At 45.2% G+C, this 22,422-nt stretch overlaps 1 protein-coding gene across 3 annotated transcripts in view; it reads left to right on the top strand.

Moving 5' to 3' along the window:
- The first annotated feature begins 3,290 nt into the window (after positions 1 to 3,290).
- The window catches only part of LRFN1 (leucine rich repeat and fibronectin type III domain containing 1), a 708,919-nt gene continuing 689,787 nt past the window's right edge, over positions 3,291 to 22,422 (top strand). For all 3 annotated transcript variants that reach the window (XM_085624962.1, XM_085624961.1, XM_085624960.1), the window contains exon 1: positions 3,291 to 5,583. The gene's annotated coding sequence lies outside the window, so the exon portion shown is untranslated. The remainder of the gene's footprint in view (positions 5,584 to 22,422) is intronic.

The raw sequence follows: 22,422 nt of genomic DNA, 5'->3' as shown, positions 1-22,422 counted from the left end.
CTAAACTGTTGTGGTGTCTATTTGTGGTGTTATCACTGTGTTACTGTGAGTGTTGGTACAAATACTTTACAAATTGCCTTTGGGTAAGCCTGTCTGCTCATGCCAAGCTACGAAGGGGGTGAGCAGGGGTTATCTAAAGTGTGTATCCCCCTTACCATTGACGAGAAGCAAGGGTCCCTATTTGGACAATGGTACCTACCTCTGCCAACTAGAGACCCCATTTCTAACGTTCACTGTCTGGCATCTCTCCTACCCTCAGCCCTTTTCTCGGTTGCGTATTTTCTTGTTTAATCCAGGTCCTCACTTGTCTTCCTTCTTTTCCTCTCCTCATCTCTCCTTTTCTCTCTCCGCTATTCTTTTGTTCCTCTTTCCCACTAACTCAACTACCATTTTTCTACTTTCTTTCTGACCTACATATCTTTTTTACTGTTTACCCTTTCTACTTTCATTTTTCTCTTTCCACACTCTGCTCTTCTTTCCCCCTCTTACCCTTCACAGACATTTTGCTCCCATCAACACTCTTTCCCTATTTCCTCGCCCTCTAAATGTTCTTCCTCCCCTTTCTCTCTTCTCCCCTCTCATTTCCTTTCTCTTCTTCAGCTACATGTTGCTGCCTCCCTCTCCAATTGACTTTGTTTCTTTTTTCTCCTCTCATAGCTGCTTTTTCCTATCAACTGACTATTCCCCCCTCCTCCTTCTCTCACATTTTCCTCTCGATCGAGTCCATACTCGTTATTTTCACAAACATTCTCTCCCCTTGGCGTGTTCTTCATTCCCCTCGCCTTCATTGCAGTAGTGGCCAGTGTGCTTGGGCGTGGGGGGAGGGGGATATGAAGATCACAGGTGAAAAAAATATATTTAAAAACACTTTCCTTCAGCCGTCCCCATCACTCTCTTCTGTTCCTCTTCACGCAAGAAGTCACAGGCTCCCAGCAGGGTCGGAATGGGAACAGCAACCAACCCTGGCAGATTGTTGCCCGGCCGGCACTGGGAACAGCATGGGGCTCCCACTTTTGTTACAGGTGGGCAATATTGCAGCACTGCTGCAAAACCAGCCCCCATTGATAAAACTGGCCCCCACGGGCACAAAACCGGCTCCTACGGGAAATACCCGGTGCCCGCTACGGCCAGTCAGGCCCTGGCTCCCAGAATGCCCAGTGGCCAATCCTGAAGCTGATCTCATGCATGAGAGCAGCTTCAGGATTGGCCTGAGCACCCTCAGTTTGCATTCCAGGACAGAATGTGAGACTGTGCTTTCTCTCTACAACCCAGATGCATTGCTGGGTTGGAGAGAGCTTTCACTGCGCATGACGATGTGGCCGGCCTGAGACGGCTGGCCAAACCGTCATGCGCAGTGATGGGAGCGCACTACCACTCCCCTCAGTGCCTGTCACTCCCAGGTCCCGCCCCCAACACCTGGCAATCAGCAGGAAAGGAAAAATAAAACGAGAGTTAAGTATCATTTTATTTTTCCTTTCCTGCTGGGGAGACAATGCTCCTACACCATAGCGAAGGAGCCGTCACTGCACCCTCGTTCTTTCTTTATCTCCCAAGACCCTCCCTTCAACCAGCTCTCCACCACCACATTCTCTTCCTCTACCATAACATCTCCCTGTCCTTGCCCCCTGACCTTCACACCCTCTGCAGCCCTGTTTTCTCTTCTTTCCATTTCTGGCTTCCTTTCTTCTCTCTCTCTATCCACTCTCTCTTCAGGCTCTTTCACCTCCCCCAGTCCATACCTCTCTCCATGTCCTCTCACCTTGTTTCTCTTCTTCATTTCTCCCCTCCTTCTCTCTCCTTACTTCTCTGGTCTTTCACCTATCCATCTTCTGTCCCGTCTTCAAGATCAGATTGGTAAGGCACTCTGGCAAAGGACGATGGGCCGGTATCCAGTGCTTAATTAGAGCCAGTGGTTTCTGGTGCTCGGCACCGGCACTTAATTGTCAAAAACGGCACTTGTGACAGTCTGCCACAAGGTGGCGCTGTCTGAGATGACCACAAGTAAATTATTCATTCAACATACATTAAAAATGACTATTATCTGCCGCCCAAGCCATTCTTATAGATTTGAGGACCTGGAATAGTCCAAATTGTCACACTTACAGGAGTGTGATAGTTAGTAGTTGTGTTGTTACTATCATTGGCAGCATGGCAGGGGCAATGTGTGGTGCAAGCTGCAGTGGCCTCCAGATGAGAGCCCTGACACTTCATTTTATACAAACTAGGCACTTCTGGTATCCCCGTTGCAGCTGTGGGATGCTTTGTTTTTTTGCTGCCGATTTGAGATCTGTCTGTGCTGTTAAGCTCTCACCAGCGGCCCAGCGGAGCATGAGCCACCTTTCTTAAGGCCTCTGGCTGGAGGCAGAAGGGCCACTGTTGCCCCCTTTTCACCAAGGGGCCTGAGGTGTCATTGCCAGTCCCCCACTGGGCCGTCCAATTGATATAAAAAGCTGACCTCTGCTGGCTACGGGCACAAAGTGTCACAGATGAATAAAAAATCAAAACAGTGACTAAAAAATTCAAGATGAAAGTGGAGTAAAACACCACTGCCAGAAGGAATGCGGCCTAATGGCCAGACCGGCTGACTTAGGAGCTGGGAAACCGGCGTTGGCTCAACATGTGTCTTTGTGCAATATAACTAGTGCTCATGTAAAACGCTCCAATACCTTTGGGTCGATTTCGCGCTGTGAAAAAACTGTGAATAAAAAAAAAGTCTGACAGCCAGCGGAGTAAACGTCTAGGGCTAGGGACACATTAATGTATGATGAGTGAGCAGGGGCCCTGAGCAATAGTGGTCTCGTTTACATGCAGGTGTTGTTCACTATTGTGAACGAATCCGTGAACAGAGAGCCCAGGCAACATTTGCTTTTTTTTTACCTCAGTGAAGTTGAGAAAACAAGCCTCTTTTAGAGACCCCCCCTCTCCTCCTTCTTGTACAACTTAAAACACTGAAGCAGTTTCGCGAAAACGCACAATCCATACATGTGGGCCACTTTTTTGGGCTATCCGGGCCTATTTTTGATCCCAACCCTACCGTCTCTCTCCTCCACTCTCTGTTCCCCATCTACCTCCCCTCCCTCGCGCTCCCCCCTGCTCCGCTCGCTGATGCTGCTGCAGTGCTAAAGATTTCCCATCTGCACTTCCCTCCGCCTCTTTCAGTCCTTTCTCCCTCCCTCCCTCCCTCCCTCCCAGGCTGCAGGAGGGGGCACGAGCTTCTCCTCCCCCTCCACTCCCATCTCAGGCAGCGGATCCTGCAGCCCGCAACCGCCCGGCGCCAACAGCAGACCCCGCGGTGCAACCCCGGGGCCTGGGAACGGACCTGCAGGAGAGGACGGAGCCGACCCGGTGGAAGCTGGGCCTGACGCCGGCTCGTCGTTTCCGAAAGAGGCCTCAGTACACAGAGCAGCGGCAACTGGTAACCGAGGCAGCTGCGCCCAAGGTGCCCTGCACAGAGGGTGGCTGCCATCCTTGGGTGGCACCGACCAGTACTGGAAGCCTTCTGACATCCTCTCTCTGCCGAGGCAGCGCGGCCTGCGGGGAGCCTGAACCAGCCCCGGGTGGTGGACAGGCTGCGAGAGGCTAAAGCCCTGCTCAGCCTCCTGGGCTCAAACCCACGCTTGCAGAACATTCCAGCCCCCGGAGAATGGGGCCACCGACAGCGGAGAGCTCTGGATTAGCAGGGACGAATTCTACCGTACTGACGGCTGGCCCTCAAAAACGGGAACCCGCGCTCTAATCACGGAGTAAGGCTTTAATACTGGAAACTAGCCCTCCACAGGGGAAATCAGAGCCCCCGTACTGGAATCAGCCCTTCGTACTGGGATCAGCCCTCTGTACTGGAATCAGCCCTCTCTCTGTACTGGAAACAACCCTCTCTCTGTACTGGAACCAGCCCTTCGTACTGGGATCAGCCCTCTGTACTGGAATCAGCCCTCTTTCTGTACTGGAACCAGCCCTTCGTACTGGGATCAGCCCTCTGTACTGGAATCAGCCCTCGCTGTACTGGAATCAGCCCTCTCTCTGTACTGGAACCAGCCCTTCGTACGGGGATGAGACCTCTATACTGGAATCAGCCCTCTCTCTGCACTGGAATCAGCCCTCTCTCTGTACTGGAACCAGCCCTTCGTACGGGGATGAGACCTCTATACTGGAATCAGCCCTATCTCTGTATTGGAACCAGCCCTTCGTACTGGGATCAGTCCTCTGTACTGGAATCAGCTCTCTGTTCTGGATTCAGCCGTCCGTACTAGGATCCAGCTTTCCATCTTAGGTCCCAGCCATCCTTACTAGAAGTGAGACCACCATCCTCGCATCTGCACCCCAGCCCTGGGTACCAGCCCTCCGTGATGAGGGCCGACCCAACTCGCCGCAAAGACAAGGTTGAGATACGTGGGTCCATCCCCTGCAAATAAATGGTCTCTTCTCAATCATATCTGCAGTACTGGGACGTGGCCGTACCTCCGTGGGGGCAGTGTACTGGGACACAGCCTTGTCATCCTGAGCAACGACCCTGAGACTCCGGCGAGCAGACCTTCTGTGCGGAGCACCGCTGGCTGGGAGCATCGCTGGACCGGGGCAGTTCCGGGATACTGGGCGCGCGGACGGATAAAGCTGCGCGCCATTCACCAGATACTGAGGAGGCGATCAGACGTTGTTAGGATCTGTTATCACACTGGGGACCAGGCTGAGCTGACTCTGGGTAAGGCCGTTCCTGATGGGGACCCGCTCTGTCGTCCAAGCGTAGTGAGAGCAGCCAAGAGATATTGGGCATCACACCAACCATACTGGAGACGCACCGGGCCGGTCCAGCCTGACTGGGGACTAGTGAAGCATTTGGTGTACAAGGTCGACCACGCGGGGGTTCAGTCCAGCTGCAATGAGGGCCGGTCAAGCATAGAGCAGACAAGCCCAGTCTCACTGGGGACCAGTCCCTCCATACCAGGGGTAACCAGTCCACACTGCGGCCCGTCTGTATACTAGGGACCAATTCAGTCATTCTGGGAACCAGCTCGTCCACGCTGACGGCCAGTCAAGCACTTAGGAAGGACAAACCCGAGCACAGCGGGGCCCACCCGGGCACACTTCAGTAAGCCCAGTCCGGAGCCTTAATAGTCGCATTCAGAGCCATTTGAGGCCAGGCCTCAGATAATGGAGACCAGTCGGCTGTTCTGCGCATCTGTCCAGATAGAACAGGGGCCAGTCCTCTCATACTGAATTGCAAACCGGCCAAACTGGGGTCCAGTCGGCACCTACTGAGGCCGCCCTGGGTGTCCTGGGGACGAGGCGAGCCACATCCAGCCCTGTCCACCCACCGCTGAGGCCACCCATGCTGAACTGGAGTCCACCCCAGCCAAACCGGGGGCCCGGCCCCAATCTACTGGTCTACATCACTGGAAACCATTCGCCTATCCGTGGATCCATGGATGCTGGGACAGGAGAAGCTCCTGCTACCCCTTAAATGCCCTTTCACCGCCCATCCCTTGACATCCGGCATTGCTCGCGCCCTGCCTTCCCCGGGCACCGACGGGATGGAATGGAGCCCGAAGCCCCTTCTCCAGCAAGGGCACCTATATGTCACCCAAGGTAGGAGAGCCTTCCTCGGCCTCAGTGCGGTACTGTGTGTGTTTGTGTCTCTGTCCGTGTGTAGAGGCGGTGCAGGGGTAAGTTGCTAATGGAGGTGTGTGCCATATTGATGCCAGTTGCACAATATTGAGGTAATTTCTGGAAAGGACTGTTCTACGCCAGAGGACAACGAAAATGGAGGTCTGGGAAAAAAAGTGTTTCCTGACACAGGTATGGCCGAAGAGATGGCATGGCTGAATGAAGCACTGGGTTCTGTCAGACATGATATTCCCACGGGAGAAGGGCACAGGGGTCCAGCGCCGAGGAATGGAGGGGCACCCTTGAAAAGAGGCATAGATCGGCGCAGAGGGGCTGGTGTTTCTCGGGCACATAGGAGGGACGGGAGCTGTATGGAGGGAGAGCAGGAGGGAAGGAGACACGGACACAAGGGGAAGGCAGCGAGAATAGTAGTCTCAAGGAGAGAGGTAAGGAGGGTGTGATTCAAAATTATGCTTATTGAGACCTTAGTTTATTAAACTATAAAATACGATACGACTACAAAGATTTTAAAATTGATAAAAATGCGAAATGTCTGCACAAAATGAAAATGATCATTTAAAAAATATTCTTTCTGCAAGGCAATTAAAACTCGAGGGGGTGTGGCTGATTTAGGCAGAGGGCTAAAGTGAGAGAGAGGTGTGTGCAGAGCGGTGCACAAAGAGGCAGAGCGAGAGATGCAGAGAGATATGTACATTGAGGTGCACGGAGAAATGCAGGGTGCGAGATGTGCACTGAGAGGCAGGGCGAAATGTGGAGAGATATATGTTCTTTTAGAGGTAGGGCGAGAGATGCAGAGAAATATGTACTTTGAGATGTACAGAGAGACGGGGAGCGAGATAATTAGATAGATATGTACACTGAGAGGCGGGGCGAGATATGGGGGGAAATATGTACATTGAGAAGTGGGCGAGAGCTGGAGAGAGATATGTATTTTGAGCGGTAGGGAAAGAGATATGTACTCTAAGGGGCAGGGCGAGAGATGGAGAGAGAGATATGTACTTTGATAGGCAGGGCGGGAGATGGAGAGAGATCTACTCTGAGAGGCAGGGCGAGAGATTGAGAGATATATAGTCTGAGGGGCAGGGCCAGAGATCGAGAGATATGTTCTATGAGAGGCAGAGCCAGATATGGATAGAGAGATGTGTACACTGAGAGGCAGGGCGAGAGATGGTGAGAGAGAGAGATGAGTTATGTAGTCTGAGAGACAGTGCCAGAGATGGAGAGAGATATGTACTCTTGAGGTCAGGGCGAGAGATGGAGAGAGATGTGTACTCTGACTTGCAGGGTGAGAGAGGCATATGTACACTGATAGGCAGGGAGACGTTTTTAAAGAGAGATGTACTCTGAGAGGCAGGGCGAGAGATGGAGAGAGAGATATGTACACTAAGATGCAGGGAGAGGGATATGCACTCTTGAGAGGCAGGGCAAAAGATGGAGAGATATGTGTTCTTGAGGGGCAGGGCGAGGGATGGAGAGAGATATGTACTCTGAGAGGCAGGGCGAGAGATGCAGAGAGAGAGAGATGCACTCTGAGTGGCAGTAAGAGGTATAGAGAGGGATAAATGTACTCCGAGAGGCAGGGCTAGAGATGGAGAGATATGCGCTCAGAGAGGCAGGGCTAGAGATGGAGTGATATGTGCTCAGAGAGGCAGGGTGAGAGATGGAGAGATATGTATTCTGAGATGCAGGACGAGAGATTTAGAGATATGTACTCTGAGAGGGCAGGGCGAGAGATGGAGAGAGATATGTATAGAGAGTTGTGTGCACAGACAAGATGCACCGAGAGAGTAGCAGGACGAGAGATGCAGAAAGAGATATATACAGACAGATGCAAACAAAAGATGCGCCGAGCGATGCAGAGGTATGCATAGAGAGAGATATCCACAGAGAAAAGGCACTGAGAGAGTCAGTGCCGGAGATAAAGAGAGATGTGGGCATTGAGATGTACAGAAGACGCACCAAGAGATGCAGAGAGATGTGCATGGAGAGACAGATGCACAGAGAGGACGCACTGAGAGATGCAGTGGCGGAAATGTAGAAGGATATATATGCAGATAGATGCACAGAGAGGCTGCATAAGGAAGCAGAAAAATACAAATATGGTAGAGAAAGCCGTAGAGAGTTGTAGAGCGACGCACAGAAAAACATGCAGAGAGAGAGAGGGCAAAGAGGGCGATACTGAAAACAAGATGCACAGAAGCAGAAGCAGATATGGCGATATGTGAAGCTTTGGCAGTACGTGTGTCTTTAAGGCACGTCAATAAAGCACTATTGAACTGACACAGAGAGGATGAGGCGGAAGGGTGAGATAAAGATATATCCAGGGAGAGGTGGAGGCGGGAAGAGTCGCAGGGACAGAGAGAGGAGAGAGACGGCGCTTGTCTGTTGGGACTGGGCAGAGGGGGCGGCAGTAGAGGGCAGCGGGTCCATGGCTGAGTCTCCTCGCACTGCGGCTCTGGCCACGCGCCTGAGGCAGGTCCTGTCCCGCTGTCCAGGGTGCTGCACCAATGGCCGCGCGGCGGGAGCAGCGCGCGCTCGCTGTCAGATACTGCCGTGGAGGGGGTCCGAGGGCGGGCTAGAGATCAACATTCGGCAGCCGAAAGGGGGCGGGGCGGGGGTGGCTGGGGTTAGTTCTGCGTTCTACTGGGGCGCTTCTTCCCTCCCACGCGGGATACCCCGCTGATAATATTCTGCCCTTTTGCGTGTGATATCCAACTCTTTTTTTATGGCGACGTCCTGATCCCTCACGGATGACGTATTGCTCCGTAATAACGGTAATCAGCTATCTAACGCAAAATATCATGCTCTCTTTTGACGATATTCTGCACTCTAAGGTGTGCTACCGTCCCCCCTCTATTGGAGATGTTCTGCTTTCTAACTGGTGGTGTGCTTTTCTCTTAATATCCTTTTATTTATATTCCGCTCTCTCACTGATGATTATCGTCTCTCAGTGGGTGATAGTCTGGTTCCTAACACGTGATATCCTGTTTTATATTGAAAACATTCGACTTTCTAATGCGTGATATGCTGGCTATAATTTGCTCTTTAATGGGAGATTCTATGCTCCCTTTTGCAGATATTTTGCTCTCTGTGCGCGATAATCTGCCTTCTGAAGTGTGATATCCTACTCTTTAATTAGGGACATTTTGCTCTCTGGTGGGCGATATATTTTCTCCATATTGGTTACACTCTGCTCTCAAATGGGTGTCATTTTGCTGTCACGTTGATATTTTACTGTCACGATATTCTGCTCTCTAAAACATTATATCCGCTTTCTGTTGGTGATATTCTGCTCTCTGTTGGCGATGACATGTTCTCCAATTAGTGACATTATGCTTTCTGTTTGTGATCATCTGTTCTAGGCGAGTGATATTTTATTCTAATAGAGATACTCTCCTTTCTAACAAGTTATCCTGCTTCCTATTGGTGATAACCTGCTCTCTAACGTGCCTCAGGTTGCTTTCTATTGGCTCTACTCAGTAACTAATAGGTGGCATCCTGCTCTCCATTGGTGACATTCTGCTCTCTAACCAATAATAAAGTGCCCTCCATTGAGGATATCCTGCTGTCTAATTGGTGATAATCACTCTCTAGCTGCCTTTCTGTTCTCCAGTGAGCGACATCCTCTCTATTGGCGAGATCCTATTTCTATTCTCCAAAAGGTGACATTCCCCTCTCTAAAATTGTATTGTATTGTAATTGCATTTATATAGCGCTTACTCCTCTGATGAGGCGTCAAGGCGCTTTTTCGCACTCTACTGAGAGGGATGCTGTTCAGCCATGGGTGGTATTGTCCTTTCTAAGAAGTGATACTGAAGTCTCTTTTGGCCCATAGTCAGCTCCTATTTTTCTAAAGCTATGCTTTGGAATAAGCAATATTCATCCATAAGTGGGTTATGTTCTCTATACCAAGAATATTCCGCTACTCAATTTATTTTTTTGCTCTCAGTTGCGTGATAGTGTGCACTACGATAGCTTAAATTATATTCTTTTATTCCAGATATTCTGCTGATTCAGGTGCATATCCAACGGCCAGATCCCCCCCCCCCCCCTTACACCACTGTTCGGACACTTAGATCCTCCTCAGCAAACCTTCTTAAATCTCCTGCCTTTAGGTGCGAAACCAAAGGAGGAAAATCCTTGGCAGTTCTGGGAACCAGAGCATGGAACCTCATGCCCACACAACTAAGGCTGATGGAATCAGAAGTCAAATTCAGGAGAGCCTCGAAGACCTGGATCTTTGGGATTAATGATGCATTCTGTTCTCCACTCATATAAACTGAGATACATTATATGTCTACCTGACTCTCCTAACTCTCTTCTGCATAGCGCCAGGATGCTCCTTTCGGAGTGATAGTTGCACTCTACAAATAGTTAAATCAATCAATTTTTCTTTTCACTGTTGAGTGGTATTCGGCTGTCTTACTGGGTGACGATAGTATGATCTCTACCAGTTGATGTCCTGCTTGCTACTGAATTTTAATCAGTTCCTTAGTGATATTTTGCTCTCTGCATTGGACAGTACTCGGTTTTCATGGGTGACATTCTGTTCTCTAGCAACAGGTGTTCTATACTGTAGTGGGTGATGCCCTGCGCTCTATTAGGGCATGGTCTGCTCTCTAAGGGGCGTTATTCTGTTCTCCCTTGACAGATATTCTGCTCTCTGCTGTGTGATAGTTTCCTTTCGCAATGATATCCATTTATCTATTGAATATAATATGATTTTTCAGAAGATAATTTACACTCTAGTTGCTAATACTCTGCTCTCTTAGGAGTGATATTAAGCTCTCTGGTTGATAGTCTGATCTTCAGCTGTTGACATTTAAGGGTGTATTTGAATCAAGATAAGGGGAGATAGAAGGGGATGTGGTCCATTCACCTTCCGGCAAGTAGTTAATAATCAAAAATAGAATGGATCACTTGCACCTGTTTTCCAGGGTTATGCGGTTTTTAATCTATTCCTTCAAAAACCCTCATTCACGTTTAAGCGGTTCGTAGGGCGGTATATCTTGATTCTCCGCCTAGTTTTTTAAAAACGTGACAGCATCATCATTGGGTTTTGTTTTATGCCTCTTTCACCCGGAGGGAACCACTGGATATTTACAGTAGTGATCAGAGATAAAAACAGTTGTGAAGTGCTCGTGTTAAGTGAGAAAAAATATTTAAAAAGTAAATTCCTCCTGCTGCCTGGACTGTGTTTTATTTTTGTCTGGAGCAAGGAAAATGAATAAAAAGGGGGGGGGGGGGGGTTGTGCAGACAGGGCGTATAATGAGTCCACTGCACAGTCAGTCCGAGTGATGGGTCGACATGTTTCAGCCCTTAATTCGCCCCGAAGGGTCGGGGGGCTTTCGTCAGGACCTTAAGAACGTTAAGTGGGTGGTGAGATAAAGGGATATTACCCAAGATCAAATTAGGAGTTCAAATGTCATTCTGTAGAGCTCCAAGGAAGGTGTTTACCTATGGTGGAGAAAAAAGGAGGGGGGGAAAGAGACATAGAGGTCCTTACTAGTTTAGCAGGACATAGGTCAAAACCAATGATAAAGCAGTGCTATAGTAGTAGGTTCACTAGTAAAGCAAGTCAAATGGCAAATCTTTTGGATACAGCCTAGTTCAGATAAAATGCAAGTGGTGTTCGAACACGCAGCTAGTGAAAAAACATATTTCAAGACAAAAGCAAGTATAAATATGGCAAATCTTTCTAAAAGATATCTGTATGTGTATTCATAATTAGCATTTGATATGATCGCTTTTCATCGAACTCGCTGGTGTCGATTATAGTACATACATGGAGGTAAAAGGAAAGATAGATACATGTAGACCTTAATCGGTATATTAGGTGAGTTTTGTCAGTATGGCCGCTTATCGTGCCAGATAATTTACACTCTAGTGGCTTATACTCTGCTCTCTTAGGAGTGATATTAAGCTCTCTGGTTGATAGTCTGATCTTCAGATGTTGACATTTAAGGGTGAACATCATGGGTGCGTGAAGAAGTAAGCATTTTCTCTAGAAAATTTTCTATAATTGGCACCAGTACTGCAGTTATCAACAATAATCCTCAAACTTTTATGAATGAGGGTTTGTAAACTGAAATTGGGATTTTTACACGGCTACAAAATTCTTCCAATTGAAAAAAACACTGACTGCTATTCAGTTTCAAAGTTGTGAAGAACACAATTTTCAATGTAACTTTCCTGACAATGGTACGGTCATTTTTAGAGTCCTCTACCACTGGCAAGGAAATATTGTCAGCTTGAAGATTAGGCAACACCAGGGTGTAAATGTACTAAAACAAATAACTTTTTGTAAACTAGGGATAACCAAATAGTCAGGGCCTATGGTTTTGACCCTGTAATGAAAACTTACAAAATCCCTACTGACATTCTGCTGTGTGTTGCATAGTATGCTGTTCCCAGTTGAGTGATCCTCTGCTCTCAAATGGGTGATATTATGCTCTGCAGTGGGTGATATTCAATTATCATTTGAGCAATTTTCTGCTCTTTAATGACTTGTATTCAGCTCTTTTATTTGGCCATATTATGCTCACTCGCATATTTTTCCTATCTTCTGGCAATACATTTCCCTTTGATGATTTATAAGTTATTTAAAGAGAGTTATTCAGCTGTCTCAATTTTGAGGTTTTGCTTTAAATATCAGCTTTCTGAGTGCCAGTCATTTCGGTTTGGGCTCTTTTCTCCGCTTTAGGGTGATAGTCTACGTTCTATTGGACGATAGTCTGCTTTCTAAAGGTCATTTTTATACTCTCCAATTATTGATATTCTGCTCTCTGTTGAGTGATAGTCTAGTGTCCTCACGAAATTAATTTCTTCATTGCGCTGTAGTCTGATGTGTTACTGTATTAGAGAGCTCTCTAGCGGGTGATATTCTGCTTTCCAATGGGTGATATTGTACTCTCTAACGGGTGATATTCTGCTCTCTAACAGGTGATATTCTGCTCTCTAACATGTGATATCCTGCTCTCTAACCAGTGACACTCTGCTCTCTAAGTGATGTTCTGCAGGGTAATAGCCTGCTCTGGAATGAGTGATATTTTGCTCACTAACAGCTGAAATTGTCTTTCTGGGTGATGTTCTGCAAGGTAATAGTCTGCTCTGTAATGAGTGATATTCTGCTCTCTAGCGGGTGATACTCTGCTCTCTAAGTGATGGTCTGCAGGGTAATCGTCTGCTCTGTAATGAGTGATATTCAGTTCTCTAACCAGTGATACACTGTTTTCTACATGATGTTCTGCAGGGTAATAGCCTGCTTTGTAATGAGTGAAATTCTGCTCTCTAACAGCTGATATTGTCCTTTCTGGGTGATGTTCTACTGGGCAATATTCAGATCTCTAATGGGTGATATTCTGCTCCCTAACAGGTGAAATTCTGGTCTCTAACAGGTGATATTCTGCTCTCTAACGGGTGTTATTCTGCTCTCTAACGGGGGATATTCTGATCTCTAACGGGTGATACTCTTCTCTTTCCATGATGTTCTGCAGGGTAATAGTCTGCTCTGTAATGAGTGATATTCTGCTCTGTAACCGGTGATACTCTGCTCTCTAAGTGAGGTTCTTCAGGGTACTAGTCTGCTCTGTAATGAGTGATATTCTGCTCTCTAATCGGTGATACTCTGCTCACTAAGTCATGTTCTGGAGGGTAATAATCTGCTCTGTAACAAGTGATATTCTGCTCTCCAACCGGTGATACTCTGCTCTCTAAGTGATGTTCTGCAGGGTAATAGTCAGCTCTGTAATGAGTGATATTCTGCTCTGTAATGAGTGATATTCTGCTCTCTAATGGGTGATACTCTGCTCTCTAAGTGATGTTTTGTAGGGTAATAGCCTGCTCTGCAATGAGTGACATTCATCTCACTAACCATTGATACTCTGCTCTCTAAGTGATGTTCTGCAGGGTAATAGCCTGCTCTGCAATGAGTGACATTCTTCTCTCTAACAGCGGATATTGTCCTTTCTGGGTGTTGTTCTACCGGGCAATATTCATATCTCTAATAGGTAATATTCCGCTCTCTAACATGTGATATTCTGCTCTCTAAAGGGTGATATTCTGATCTCTGACCGGTGATACTCTTCTCTCTACATGATGTTCTGCAGGGTAATAGTCTGCTCTGTAATGAGTGATATTCTGCTCTCTAGCGGGTGATACTCTGCTCTCTAAGTGATGGTCTGCAGGGTAATCGTCTGCTCTGTAATGAGTGATATTCAGTTCTCTAACCAGTGATACACTGTTTTCTACATGATGTTCTGCAGGGTAATAGCCTGCTCTGTAATGAGTGACATTCTGCTCTCTAACAGCTGATATTGTCCTTTCTGGGTGATGTTCTACTGGGCAATATTCAGATCTCTAATGGGTGATATTCTGCTCTCTAACAGGTGAAATTCTGCTCTCTAACAGGTGGATTCTGCTTTCTAACGGGTGATATTCTGCTCTCTAACGGGTGATATTCTGATCTCTAATGGGTGATACTCTTCTCTTTACATGATGTTCTGCAGGGTAATAGTCTGCTCTGTAATGAGTGATATTCTGCTCTGTAACCGGTGATACTCTGCTCTCTAAGTGAGGTTCTTCAGAGTACTAGTCTGCTCTGTAATGAGTGATATTCTGCTCTCTAACCGGTGATACGCTGCTCACTAAGTCATGTTCTGCAGGGTAATAGTCTGCTCTGTAACAAGTGATATTCTGCTCTCTAACCGGTGACACTCTGCTCTCTAAGTGATGTTCTTCAGGGTAATAGTTTGCTCTGTAATGAGTGATATTCTGCTCTGTAATGAGTGATATTCTGCTCTCTAATGGGTGATACTCTGCTCTCTAAGTGATGTTTTGTAGGGTAATAGCCTGCTCTGCAATGAGTGACATTCTTCTCACTAACCATTGATACTCCACTCTCTACGTGATGTTCTGCAAGGTAATGGCCAGCTCTTCAATGAGTGACATTCTTCTCTCTAACAGCGGATTTTGTCCTTTCTGGGTGTTGTTCTACCGGGCAATATTCAGATCTCTAATAGGTAATATTCTGCTCTCTAACAGGTGATATTCTGCTCTCTAACAGGTGATATTCTGCTCTCCAACGGGTGATATTCTGATCTCTGACCGGTGATACTCTTCTCTCTACATGATGTTCTGCAAGGATATAGCCTTCTCTGCAATGAGTGACATTCTGCTCTATAACAGCTGATATTGTCCTTTCTGAGTGATGTTCTACTGGGCAATATTCAGATCTTTAATGGGTAATATGCTGCCCTCTAACAGGTGATATTCTTCTTTCTGAGTGATGTTCTAAAGGGTAGAATTCTGCTTTCTCATGGAGTATATTCGGATCTCTAGCAAGTGATATTGTGATCTCTGTTTGATGTTCTACTCTCTGTGCTCATCATCATACTATTCTCAATTTAGCCATATCCTGCTATTTAATGAGAGAGATTCTGCTCTCAACCAGGTGATATTGTGCTCTCTGTTTGATGTTCTCTCTATGTTATCATTGTACTATTCTCAGTTCTGCAAAATCCTGCTTTCTAATGAGTGATATTCCGCTCTATAGGCTGAGATATACTGAGGGCTGTTGGGTGATATTCTGCTCTCAACCAGGTGATATTGTGTTTTCGACCGGATGATATAGTGTTTTCTTTAAGCTTGACTTATTTCTCTATAGGCGTATTTCCCTAATGCCGAAGAATTAGATTTTGCCATCAATAAACTAAAACCTTGCTCTCTACGTGGTGATATTTTGCTTTCTAAATGGTAGTATTCAGCTTCGATAGGTTTCATTTCTGATCTCTTCAGAGTAAGAAGAGTGTATTCGTGTTTGCCTATTGTGTTGGCCAATTGGCCATCTTCTATTTTTCCTAGAGTGACAATGTTGGTCGGTATACTGTCCACTGCCATTGATGCTTCCTGTTCCAAGATAAAATACTGTCTGTGGGTGATGGTCTACTGTGTATTGTCTAAGTTCTGTAATTCATACCATTGCTCTCTGAGCTATATAATATGATATTATGCAGTTTTTTGGAAACAGTTCTACACTCTATGCAATAAACATGCCTGTTCTACAGAGGATGATGCTCTTGGTCTTTATAGAGTCACATTTTGCATGTTCTGTGCAAGAGTATATTCTATTTTCTGTAGATGACAATTGTCTCCTTTCCATGATCTTTGTCTACTCTGTGGACAACTCTGCTCCCCTTTCTATGTTATGAGATTCTGCTTTTGAGAACGTTTAAATCTGCTTTCCATCAGATGGTATCCTGCACTTTACAGGGTGGTATTTACTGCTCTCTATTTGATGATTTTCAAATGCATGTCAGATGGTGATCTTTTTATTATATGACCAACATCTCTGTAGAGTGATACTCTGTTCTCCATAGGACAGTTTTATCCTCGCATTTTCGCAATAGCATAGGGGCTTTCTTCCTTCCTGTGATATTTTTCTTTGTAATGTGTTGTTTGTGCTCTCTAAACAGTGACATTCTTGTTTGTATGTAAAGTAAAGTATTATTCTTTGCACATCATCATATTTCACTCTACACGAATAATAGTCGACCCTTTAAACGCTGATATATGCTATATAACATGGTGCACTTCTTTGATTGCAGTTATGTCCATGGTGTTAGATGACACCCCTCTGGGGTGCCTGGAGTAATCTATTTTCAGAGTGCACGTGCTTCTATAGGGTGACATGGTGTTCTCTGTCCCCATCATGTACTTTACTCTTTGGGGTGAAATTCGGTACTTTGTAGGGCGGCATGAACTGCTCTATGGGATGATATTGTGTGCTCAATGGGCTGTTGTTGCACGTGTACAGTTAGTGATACAGAGTACTGAATGGACTAGTATGAAATACTGAATGGGATGATACAGGACGCTCCATGAATGTATTTTGTTGTTATTAATGATACAGGACGCTCCATGGGATGATATTGTGTGATCAATTGGCCGATGTGGCTTATTTCGGAGGGAAACGTGGGTCACTGAGGGTGACACTGAATGTTTATGGACTGAATCAGTATGCTCAAAGTTGGTGACATTGAGTGTTCAGTGGCTTCATATGCCACATCTGGTAGTTCAGAGGACAAATGCTTGTCCCAAACATCACAAGTTCTAATAGCGGTGGTCCCAATGGAGCCATTCATCCTTCTATGGTCGATAAAATGTAGTACTGTTGGTTTGAGTAACAATAGCATCTGTTATCTGTCAATAACACCAAGAGACCACACTTGGGAAAACACGTGCTCTACATATATGCCTACTATGGTATGTTATACAGAGGGCTGGATGGGATGGCATGTAGTGCTTTAGGGGCTGTTTGTAAAACTCCAGAGGGTGTTATAGATTTATTTATGTGGTAATATATACGTATATTTATATATATATAAAAATATTCCCCAACCTTATCTGATTGAAGAGCCAGCACTCGCCATCGTGGGGGGTTCTCTCGTTTATTGCGCAGACTTCAATAGACCCATGGACAAAACAGGAACGCGTTTCGGCAGTCAAGCGGCCTTTCTCAACCTGGTATGCGCCATATTACTTCCTCCATTTAAAGAAAACATTAGTTAAAACTAAAGATGCACTGCACTTCACTGCAATTGGGTGGATTTGAGCATGTGGTATAATGACCAGTGATTCTTAACAAAACACACATACAGATATTCAAAGAACGCAACAGCATAAGTCCTGCAAACTAAATTGCTTTTAGGATTCTTCATGTTCTGTGCTAATCGTATTTCTGCCTTCCAGTTCGTTTTATTTCAAGAAAGGCACCCATCATGCCTCATTCAGTTCTATCCAAAACCCGGACTGGATTTGTGCACGTCCTCTACTTACATTTGCAGACATGATGTCCGCAAAAGTAAGTAGAGGACGTGCACAATATATAACAACACAACATATATATATATATATATATATATGAAAATCCAACAAGCTGTCTCCCACCTCCGACCGGCGAGGAAGAAGCACACGGACACCAACTCGTGCTTCACAGGTATTTAATGTCAATCAGCACCCACACAGCACGCCATTACGCGTTTCGGCCACCAGATGGCCTTGATCACATATATCACATATATATATATTACCTACTGGCGGTCGCCAGTAGGTAGTTATAGTTAGGACCCTGTTTCCATAGGGAAACCGCAACATTCTATTTGAAATAACTTTGGCGCCGGTCGACGAATCCTCGCGAAATTTTCAAAATAGGTGGGGCGCTACGCTCCGCTCCTACCCTGAAAGTCTCGGGGGCATTCGTCAAGCGGGGGCTGAGAAAAAAGGGGGGTCCCAAAACGCATTTTTCCCATGCATTTTTCCATAGGACCTTTAGACACAGCTACAGCCCGAACGGCTGAACAGAGTTACTTGAAATTTGGCAGAGAGGTAGTCCTCAGGTCAAGGAAGTGCCTTTTGTAGGTCTGGTGTAAATCTGTTCAGTAGTTCCTGAGAAAATAGCATTTAAATCAATATATATATCTGTGGCAGCTTACGGTGCGCTTACCGTGCGCTTACGGTAAGCTTACCGTACGCGTACGGTAACGTGCGCAAGCGCGATTCTGATTGGCTGTTAGATCTTAGTAAACATTCGAATCGATCGAAACCAGGAAGCGGCGGCCGCCATTTTCTCTCTCGCACTCTGTAATCAATGAAAATTTAAACTGAAAATGTAAAAGTTTTTTTTTTTAAAATCAACCATACTCTCCCCACCCCGTGTGCAAATTGTGCCAGAAGAGCACCATCTGTGCATGGCATCTCTGAAATCAATGAAAATTTAAAAGTTTACCTTGCACAACGAAGCGCATAATATGCCCTCCATGTGCGCACGGTGCGCGAAGCGCATCGTGCGTACATGGCCCATCCAGCGTAACGTGGGCATGCGGTGCGCGTAGCGCACCGCGTGCCCACCGTGCGTGCACGGCACTAACTGCATAAAGTGGGCGCGCGGTGCACGAAGCGCACCGCGTGCTCACCGTGCGCGCACGGAACGAACTGCGTTAAGTGGGCGCGCACGCCACGAATGGCGTAAAGTAACTTAGCATTTAAAAAACCGTACAAATTCACTGAAAAAACCATAGGTTTCACACACGTTATAGTTAGGAATTAGCATTTAAAAAACCTTGCAAATTCACTGAAAAAACCATAGGTTTCACACATGTTATAGTTAGCTGGACATTTTACTGATAAAAAACCTATGAAATTCCCCCGTTATAGTTTGTGCAGGCAACTATAACTCACGCGACCGCAATCCTCTGCTGATGACATATGTGTCTTTATGAAAAAAAAATATTTGTAATATATGTATAGCTAAAATTTAATTGAAGAAGACATGGGCAAATAAGTGTCTAAATACAGTATTAGCATCAGCAGAGGATTGCGGTCGCGTGAGTTATAGTTGCCTGCACTAACTATAACGGGGGAATTTCATAGGTTTTTTATCAGTAAAATGTCCAGCTAACTATAACATGTGTGAAACCTATGGTTTTTTCAGTGAATTTGCAAGGTTTTATAAATGCTAATTCCTAACTATAACGTGTGTGAAACCTATGGTTTTTTCAGTGAATATATATATATATATATATATATATATATATATATATATATATATATATAATCCACGAGTGCCTCGGTAATCCCACCTCCTCCAGACCGAAGGGCGCGTCGGCGTTCCGGACCTCCGAGACTCGGTCCCCATATGCACCAAATCCTACAAAGGAGAGTCGACGCCGTGTCGTTCAGCTAATTCTCTTTATTGTCAGCTGGTGATGTTAGACGCGTTTCGCCTGTCCTGCAGGCTTGCTCACTAACATTGCAATAAAGTTTTTCCTTCAATTTAACTGAAAAATATGCCGTGTCACGTGAAAACTACAAAGTAATGGAGGGTGAAAACAGACTCGTAGTTTGTATTACATTGAAGGCATTAATTACAAATTGTTTAAATTATATATCATTTCATTCACAATTATTCATCACATGGTGTGTCGTTACTTTCACAGATATATATACATTTGCATGTGCAATTTATACAACTGTATTTAAATGTTATCCATCTATTACTGTGCTCGTTTTACGTTGATTTACAGACTGGGTGGTTTGAAATCCATTAAACCATAAGTGAACAGACCAAACTATATATAGTAAGACTCAAATCAGAATTACTACAACTGGTCTTCTATCTTTACGCATATTATTGCCTTTCTACCTTGCTAGTCCGGCCCCAGTGGGCTTAATCGCCTGGCGACCAAGTAATTGATAATATATTCAAACAGTCAGGTGACCTGTTGTACCCTACACCCAATCTTGAAGTAACAAAACACACAGCTAGTCAAATGTACATGGCTTCAGCCCTAGTGGGCTCGTGACCAAATCATACAATGAAAGAAGGGACAGTTGATATAACAGCTACCCACAATGCCTTTTGGTTGGTCATTCTTACCCTCCTACTACTGGTGTGCACATAATAAAATCAAAACAGTTAAAATTAGGAACTCGAGGAAAATTACAGATACGTATGGAGATCCTCCTCCATATTTAACCCCATCGGGGCTTTAGTATTCAATTTGATAATATAGCTGGATTCCAGCTTGCGAAGTGTTTTTTGGCGATCACCTCCCCTCCTATTTATTGGAACAGCATCGATAACAAAATATGACAACCCTTTGACATCACTGTTGTGGCAACTTGCAAAATGGCGAGCAACTGGATAGGATTTGTCTGCATTCTTAATGGCTCGTAAATGCTGCAACACTCGCTTGTGGACTTGAAGAATTGTACTGCCTACATACTTAAGCCCGCAGGGACATTGGTCGCCAGGCGATTAAGCCCACTGGGGCCGGACTAGCAAGGTAGAAAGGCAATAATATGCGTAAAGATAGAAGACCAGTTGTAGTAATTCTGATTTGAGTCTTACTATATATAGTTTGGTCTGTTCACTTATGGTTTAATGGATTTCAAACCACCCAGTCTGTAAATCAACGTAAAACGAGCACAGTAATAGATGGATAAAATTTAAATACAGTTGTATAAATTGCACATGCAAATGTATATATATCTGTGAAAGTAACGACACACCATGTAATGAATAATTGTGAATGAAATGATATATAATTTAAACAATTTGTAATTAATGCCTTCAATGTAATACAAACTACGAGTCTGTTTTCACCCTCCATTACTTTGTAGTTTTCACGTGACACGGCATATTTTTCAGTTAAATTGAAGGAAAAACTTCATTGCAATGTTAGTGAGCAAGCCTGCAGGACAGGCGAAACGCGTCTAACATCACCAGCTGACAATAAAGAGAATTAGCTGAACGACACGGCGTCAACTCTCCTTTGTAGGATTTGGTGCATATATATATATATATATACTGCAGTTGAAGTACATAGAGTACGTCTATGGACCCAAGCTACTCTACAGGGTTTAACTAGCAACAAGGTTATATAAGCAATGTAAGAATCTGTGGGGTCCACGAAACTATGCAATGCATGTTTCAGATAAGAATCCTCACAAGATTCATTTTTTTATGTAAAAATAATCACACTCTGGACTACATTGTTCATTTAATAGTAAGTGTTCATTCATGCAATTCACAGGGTCTGACAGTGGTACACTGAGCTGTCTATGGAGTTAGACAGAGCTCTGTACAGGGTGATTTGTAGCGCTTTGATGTTTGTTAGAATGCTTTCCGATAGAGGTGTAGTGTTCTCTGTGACATGATAATGTGCCTTTTCAATGAAACAGAGCACTATGCTGGGAAACATGTATTTAAGTGGTAGGATGGACCTCTACTTTTGGTGATGTGAACTTCAATCTGGCTTGATGTTAAGCTCTCACTTGAGTGATATGGGGAAACTCTGTTAAGTGGTGTGGTACTATGAAGCTCTGGGGGTGATAAGGAGTCTTTCAATATGTAGCATGGTGCTTTCAATTGGGGTCTTTTGGGGGGCTACAAAGTCTGATGGTGAACTATCTGTGGGCCAGTATGGTTCTGTGGGATAGTATGGTTCTGTGGGCTAGTATAGTTCTGTGGACTAGTATGGTAATCTTAAGGCAATTAGTAAAACAAGGAAGTGAAGAAGTTATGGGTAGATATTCTTAGCCACTGGTAATTACTTGTGGCCACATTCAATAGCCATAGTTTCTTTGTCCGCTGTCAATTGCCTTTCCAGACAAGCACCAGCCATGTGCAAATCAGTCTTGGTTCTGCTCCTATTGAAAAATTCCACTCCAAAGTACCAGACCAGGGTCCCTCTAGCAATGAACACAAGCAACCCAAGACCAGTTTCAGCCTTGATGGGCAACAACAATGATCTTTATGGGAGAAGGGCACGGCGTTCTCTGTTGGGGCATAGAGAGCTCTCAAGGATGAGATTGTGCAATGCACTCTCTTGGGGACCATGTCACCATTTTTGGAGTTAAAACTACTTATCTGATTGATGTCATTGAGCCCTCTGTGTATAACGTGAGGCTTTCTATAGTGCACTGTTGATGCAAGTTGTCTATAGGATTGCCTAATGCCTGGCTTGGCACAGCTCTCATGGGCTGCACTAGTTCTCTCTGCTCTTTCAAAATCAGCAATTTCAAATGTAATTACATATTATTAGTATGATCCATTATACCGTTCTTGCCAGAGTCAATAGACCACAAATCAGTACATTACATCATTGCTTTTCAGTTTTTCATACACCACTCATTATATCAGAAAATATAGCTGAGCATCCACAATGTTGCATCTTGTGCCCAACCTAATAATAAAAGCTAATACATCTGGCAGAAATGTCAGTCTCTCTGAATTCTAT

The sequence above is a fragment of the Triturus cristatus genome, chromosome 9 (genome assembly GCF_964204655.1).
Source record: "Triturus cristatus chromosome 9, aTriCri1.1, whole genome shotgun sequence".
In the NCBI taxonomy this organism is placed as follows: Eukaryota; Metazoa; Chordata; class Amphibia; order Caudata; family Salamandridae; genus Triturus; species Triturus cristatus.
Note: the sequence above shows the minus strand (reverse complement) of the source record. Positions and strands in the feature narration are given on the sequence as shown.